This window comes from Octopus sinensis, linkage group LG28 (assembly GCF_006345805.1).
Source record: "Octopus sinensis linkage group LG28, ASM634580v1, whole genome shotgun sequence".
Lineage (NCBI taxonomy): Eukaryota > Metazoa > Mollusca > Cephalopoda > Octopoda > Octopodidae > Octopus > Octopus sinensis.
Window position 1 is genome coordinate 7,819,940 of NC_043024.1, and position 6,310 is coordinate 7,826,249.

The 6,310-nt window shown below is 39.7% G+C and overlaps 1 protein-coding gene across 1 annotated transcript in view; it reads left to right on the forward strand.

Annotated features, from left to right (window-relative positions):
• The first annotated feature begins 2,812 nt into the window (after positions 1-2,812).
• LOC118768312 overlaps positions 2,813-6,310 on the forward strand; it is a 37,204-nt gene continuing 33,706 nt past the window's right edge. Inside the window, exon 1 of the mRNA XM_036514530.1 lies at positions 2,813-2,834. The gene's annotated coding sequence lies outside the window, so the exon portion shown is untranslated. The remainder of the gene's footprint in view (positions 2,835-6,310) is intronic.

A 6,310-nucleotide genomic window follows, 5' to 3' on the forward strand; every position in this document is an offset into this window, starting at 1 on the left:
CTCTTGGTTGCACGTTGCTGAACAGTTTCCAGACGATTAATATTCTGGGCAAGATAGGGGTTCCAGACCGGTGATACACATTCCATGTCAGGCCGCACCATCGCTATATAAAGCCTCGGATAGATAGCCGGAGAGCGGCTCACAAAGGACTTGGTGAGTGATGCCAAGACATACTCAGCCTTCTTGGCAATTTTAGCGATGTGTTTTGTCCAACGCAAATCGCTGTCGACAATAATGCCCAGGTCACGTTCACAAGAAGACTTTTTGAGATTAGTGTTGTGGAGGGAGTAAGTAGACGCTGAGTTCTTCCTCCCAAAATGCATGGTGGTACATTTGTCCACAGCCAGTTTGAGTTGCCAGAGCCATGCTCCACTGCTGCATTGTATCCAGGTCTAATTGCAATAAAGATCTATAGTGTACAGTAGAGGTTCCCAAACTATGAGTCGCGACCCACAGATGGGTCGCGAACGGAATCTTAGTGGGTCGCAAAAAGTTATAAAATTACGCATTAGCTTTGATTAACTGCTGTCTATCAAGATAGTTCAGTAGAGTTAAGTGGGTCGTCATAAACTGGTGTGATAAATAGTGGGTCGCGACTCTAAAACGTTTGGGAACCACTGGTGTACAGGATCTGTCCGCTTTATTTCGAGGTACAGCTTGATGTCATCTGCATATTTCAGCACTGTGGCATTCTTTAAGTTTGGCATCTATGTCATTAACATATGCAACAATAATCATTATTGGGATATGACTCAGGAGGAAGTAATTGCTAGAAATTCTCCAAGACAAGTCTGAGATCTGTTTGCAGATCTTCCCATTCGGGGTCACTTGCTTAAAAGCTATATACTAGCTTAAAAGCGGCTTTTAAGCTAGTATATATATATGTGTGTGTGCGTGTGTGTGTGTGTGTGTGTGTGTGTGTGTGTGTTGTGTGTGTGTGTGTGTGTGTGTGTGTGTGTGTTGTGTGTGTGTGTGTGTGTGTGTGTGTGTGTGTAACAAAACTGTCCGACGAACGGGAACGTGAAACTCCGAGTAACAGCTTTTGTTAAATTTCTGCTGCTTTTAAATAAAGCATATTACTCTACCCCTGGTATTTGAGTACTCTTTTTTCCACCTTGTTTCACATTTATGTGTTTACTCCGGTATATATATATATATATAAATATATACATATATATATAATTGTATTTTATATTTCTATTTCCTTGTCTAATTATATTTACAATATATTTTGTATAATGTCTTTGCTGTTATGTAATGGTGTAATAAAGTATTGATTGGGTATTATCTGATGGTTGATGTTTGATTGATTTAAGTATGTTTCTCCATTTTCTAATTTTGTACATATATATATATATATATATAAAGAATTCGAATACCACATGCGTTTAACTCCATTTATTTATTTATAAATTATACAAAATATTTCACGTAAACCCGGAGTTTCTACTTTTAAAAGGAGTTACACCCTTTTTACTTGTGTAATTTTTTGCTACCCTGATAACTATTTATCTATTGTTTTTTCCATGTTAATTGTTAACAAGGGGGAAATACACACATCAATATATATATATATATATATATCCTCTATAAATTCCTCTATTTACATAATATCGAGGTCTCTTTCTTCTTTTTTTATCTTACCATATATATATATATATATTATATATATATATATATATATATATATATATATATCTCTATATAAACGGCAGTTTGTCTGTGCGTGTTTCTGTGTGTCTGTTTGCTTGTACCCTCACCCTGACCACGGCTTTCAACCGATTCTGATGAAACTTGACACACACATAGCCCAATGTCATAATTCAAAACTAACGTAGCGAAAATTTTGAAAAGTTCCCCCAGTTCTGAAAAAAAATCGATAAATTCGACATGGGGTCGAGAATCAGAAACACAAACCGCAAACTGTCTAGGGGACGCAACTCCACCTTTTTTCACTCTCAAAAAAATTTACCATCATTTTTTTCCATTTTTTTGCTATTTTTTGGCTATAACTCTCTAAAAATGCTTTATAGTTATTTCCCTTACAAACCTGAGCAACGCCGGGCGATACTGCTAGTATATATATATATTGGTAAAAACGGTAAGATAACAAAAGAAAGAAAGAGACCTCGATATTATGGAAATAGAGGAAATTTATCTGTAAAATAATATGTGACAATTATTCAATAGTTTTATCTTGGCTATTGAATGATTGTCACATATTATTTTACAGATACATACATACATATATATATATATATATATATATATATATATATATATATATATATATATATGCAGGTCCCGGGTTGAGTCGGGGTTAACCACAGTAAATAAGGTACTCAATACATAGCAGAGTAAATAAATTTATTTTATAGAAGGAGCTTCTACAGGACTAGAACTGTTTCATTCAAAAATCTTTTTGAATGAAACAGTTCTAGTCCTGTAGAAGCTCCTTCTATAAAATAAAATATATATATATATATATACATACATGTATGTATAAATATGATGCTGAAGATTCGGAGTCCGTTTTGGAAACGGAGAATCTTCCGGAGGCATGAATAATGCTTTTATTTAGCGTAATGTTCTGGTGAAATTGCGAGCTTTTTCCAGACGATGATCTTTTGTCTTGGAATGACGTCTTCGAACTAAGGTTAAAGAAATCTGGATTTGTTTTTTTCTTTCATTTTGTTTTGCATCCGATGCCACCAAACCACGTGGAGACGGACAGAATTCTTATTCCACAGATTTAAATTCATAGAATGGCTTCTGTCGGCGTTTAGCCTTTCTAAGAACGTTTTACTGGCAGGATCAATGAGTCCTACATTTGGGTGAGATTTTAATATTTTCTTTTCTCTTTTGTTCTTTCTTTTTGCTTTCCTCTGTGATACCCCGATGTGATGAAGGCTGGATTTGGGGTGTGAAGCCCTAGAAAGGTCTGTGATGTTTTGGGGGCGATTTCTTTGCGCATGCTGCACCTGGTATTTTACAGGAATCTTTGTAATGCTTTAATGCAAAACGTTATTGTAAGTGTCTCTGAATAATCTCGTTTAAGTTCCTTGTTTTGTCTGCAAAATATCAATGATTTTAGGATATTTTTGGTGATGGAGGGGAATTTGTGCTATTTCTATAATCTGAAATTAGTTTCTAAAACGTTATTTCTGCTGTTAAGTTCTAAATTCTTTAGTGAGTTCTTTGTTTCGAGATTTAAATCTTTACTTTTTCTGTGGTTCCGTTATATCTGTTCTGGTGAAAGTACGTCCTCCATTACCTACGTTTTATTTCAATTTCCGTATTTCGTCCGTCTTAACGTTCTGAGTTCAAATTCCGCCGAGGTCGACTTTGCCTTTCATCCTTTCGGGGTCGATAAATTAAGTACCAGTTTCGCACTGGGGCCGACGTAATTGACTTAATCCCTTTGTCTGTCCTTGTTTGTCCCCTCTATGTTTAGCCCCTTGTGGGTAGTAAAGAAATAGGTATTTCGTCTGCCGTTACGTTCTGAGTTCAAATTCCGCCGAGGTCAACTTTGCCTTTCATCCTTTCGGGGTCGATAAATTAAGTACCAGTTTCGCACTGGGGCCGATGTAATCGACTTAATCCCTTTGTCTGTCCTTGTTTGTCCCCTCTATGTTTAGCCCCTTGTGGGTAGTAAAGAAATAGGTATTTCGTCTGCCGTTACGTTCTGAGTTCAAATTCCGCCGAGGTCGACTTTGCCTTTCATCCTTTCGGGGTCGATAAATTAAGTACCAGTTTCGCACTGGGGCCGATGTAATCGACTTAATCCCTTTGTCTGTCCTTGTTTGTCCCCTCTATGTTTAGCCCCTTGTGGGCAATAAAGAAATGTGTGTGTGTCGAAACTACACATAACATACAGTGTTACTCACCGAGCAGATCATGTCTATTTTGATAATAGTTATTATTATTATTATCTGGTTTCCTACGTGCAATGCTGATCGCCCTATTCCATTGATTTACATTTGTTATTGAATAGTTTCATTTATTAAATGCTCTCGTTTTAATAGCAAACATTTTAACAGAAGACACAGTACCTAATCGTATATTAACAAAAGCGATCGTGACTAAAAACAAAATCCAATCTGAACCAACGAAGGAAAAGTATTTCGTGGTCGCCTGACCTACAAGAAATGCAATGAGGTAGCCTGGGGTGTACAGACAGCACAGGGCGGCCATTTTATATACGTATCTTTGCCATAGTTGAGAGAGTATGATACATTTAAGGAAGGCTTATGGCCAATCCGGTTACTGCACAAACATTATGTTTTACGCTACTGAAAAAAAAAATGTCGATAAATCTCTCTCAAATTACAACCTATGCCTGGTGTGGCTATGTGGTAAGAAGCTTGCCTCCCAACCACTTAGTTCCAAGCTCAGTCCCGCTGTGTGACACCTTGGGCAAGTGGGTTTTTTTTTTTTTTCTATTGCCCGGGCCGACCAGTCTTGTGAATGGATTTGGTAGACGGAAACTGAAAGAAACCTGCCGTGTGTTTATTTCTGTGGGCGATGTGAAAACTGGGGATTGACGAATGGTTAATAAGGGCTGTACAGGCCCTATACAGAGATGCTGTCAGTAGGGTTAGGATTTGAAATGTGTATAGTGAAGAATTTCGGGTAGAAGTAGGGGCCCACCAAGGATCAACCTTCAGCCCCCTCTTATTCATCATAGTCCTCCAGGCAATAACAGTGGAATTCAAGACAGGTTGCCCCTGGGAACTCCTCTATGCTGATGATCTGGCCCTCATAACAGAATCACTACCAGAACTAGAGAAGAAATTTCAGGTTTGGAAGCAAGGTTTAGAATCAAAGGGCCTTAGAGTCAATGTTGCAAAGATCAAAGTTCTTGTAAGTAGGAAGGCAAACACATCACACACCCCTTCAGGTAGGTGGCCCTGCTCAATCTGTAGAAAAGGTATAGGTAGAAACTCCATAGGATGTACCCAGTGTAAGCTATGGACACATAAGAGGTGCAGCAACATCAAAGAAAGATTAACTGGGAAGATAGCTTTCACGTGCAGCAGATGCACAGGGGCAATAAAATCACAGATGCTCAGAAAACAAACTCCATCACATGCCAGGGGAAGAAACTAGAAGTAGTTGATAGCTTCCGCTACCTAGGTAACCAAGTCTGTAGTGGGGGGGGGGATGCTCAGAGAGTGTTACCACTAGAATAAGAATAGTCTGGGCAAAGTTCAGAAAGCTTCTATCCCTGCTGGTGACAAAGGGTCTCTCGCTCAGAGTGAAAGGTAGATTGTATGATGCATGTATGCGAACTGCCATGCTTCACAGCAGTGAAACATGGGCTGCGACTGCGGAGGACACACGTAGGCTCGATAGAAATGAAGCTAGCATGATCCGCTGGATGTGTAGTGTCAGTGTGCACACACGACAGAATATAAGCACCTTGAGAGAAATGCTAGACATAAGAAGCATTGGATGTAGTGTGCAAGAGAGACGTTTACATTGGTATGGTCATGTACTGCAGATGGACAAGGAGAGCTGTGTGAAGAAGTGCCACTTCCAAACAGTGGAAGCAATCCAAGGTAGAGGTAGACCCAGGAAGACATGGGATGAGGTGGTGAAGCATGACCTTCAAATGTTGGGCCCCACAGAGACAATGACAAAAAACCGAGACCTCTGGATGCTAAAAGATTAACTTAGCTATCACCGTGATCACCGTGACCGACCAGGCTATCAGATGTTGCTACACATCGCTGGTCACAATGCGCTTCGCATTGTTTTAGCCTTCGAATGACGCCACCCCACTGGCTAAGCGAGCAGGCCAACAGAAGAAAGTGTGATAGAATGTTGTGGCAAAAGAGTACAGCAGGGATCGCCACCACCTCCTGCCGGAGCCTCGTGGAGCTTTTAGGTGTTTTCGTTCAATAAACACTCACAATGCCCGGTCTGGGAATTGAAACCGTGATCCTACAACCACGAGTCTGCTACCCTAACAACTGGGCCATTGCACCTCCGGCTTAGCTATACCTGGTCCCAAATATTCTACCTGTTTTAGATTCAACCTAGTTAGATCTGGTGTGAGACACTTAACCTGCAATGTCATTCTAAAACTAAATAATTACATAATTGAAATCTCAAAGCTACAAGATAATGCATGATTAATTCAAAGCAATCATCATCATTTAGCATCCGCTTTCCATGCTAGCATGGGTTGGATGGTTCAACTGGGGTCTGGGAAGCCAGAAGGCTGCACCAGGCCCAGTCTGATTTGGCAATGTTTCTACGGCTGGATGCCTTTCCTAACGCTAACCACTCCATGAGTGTAGTGGGT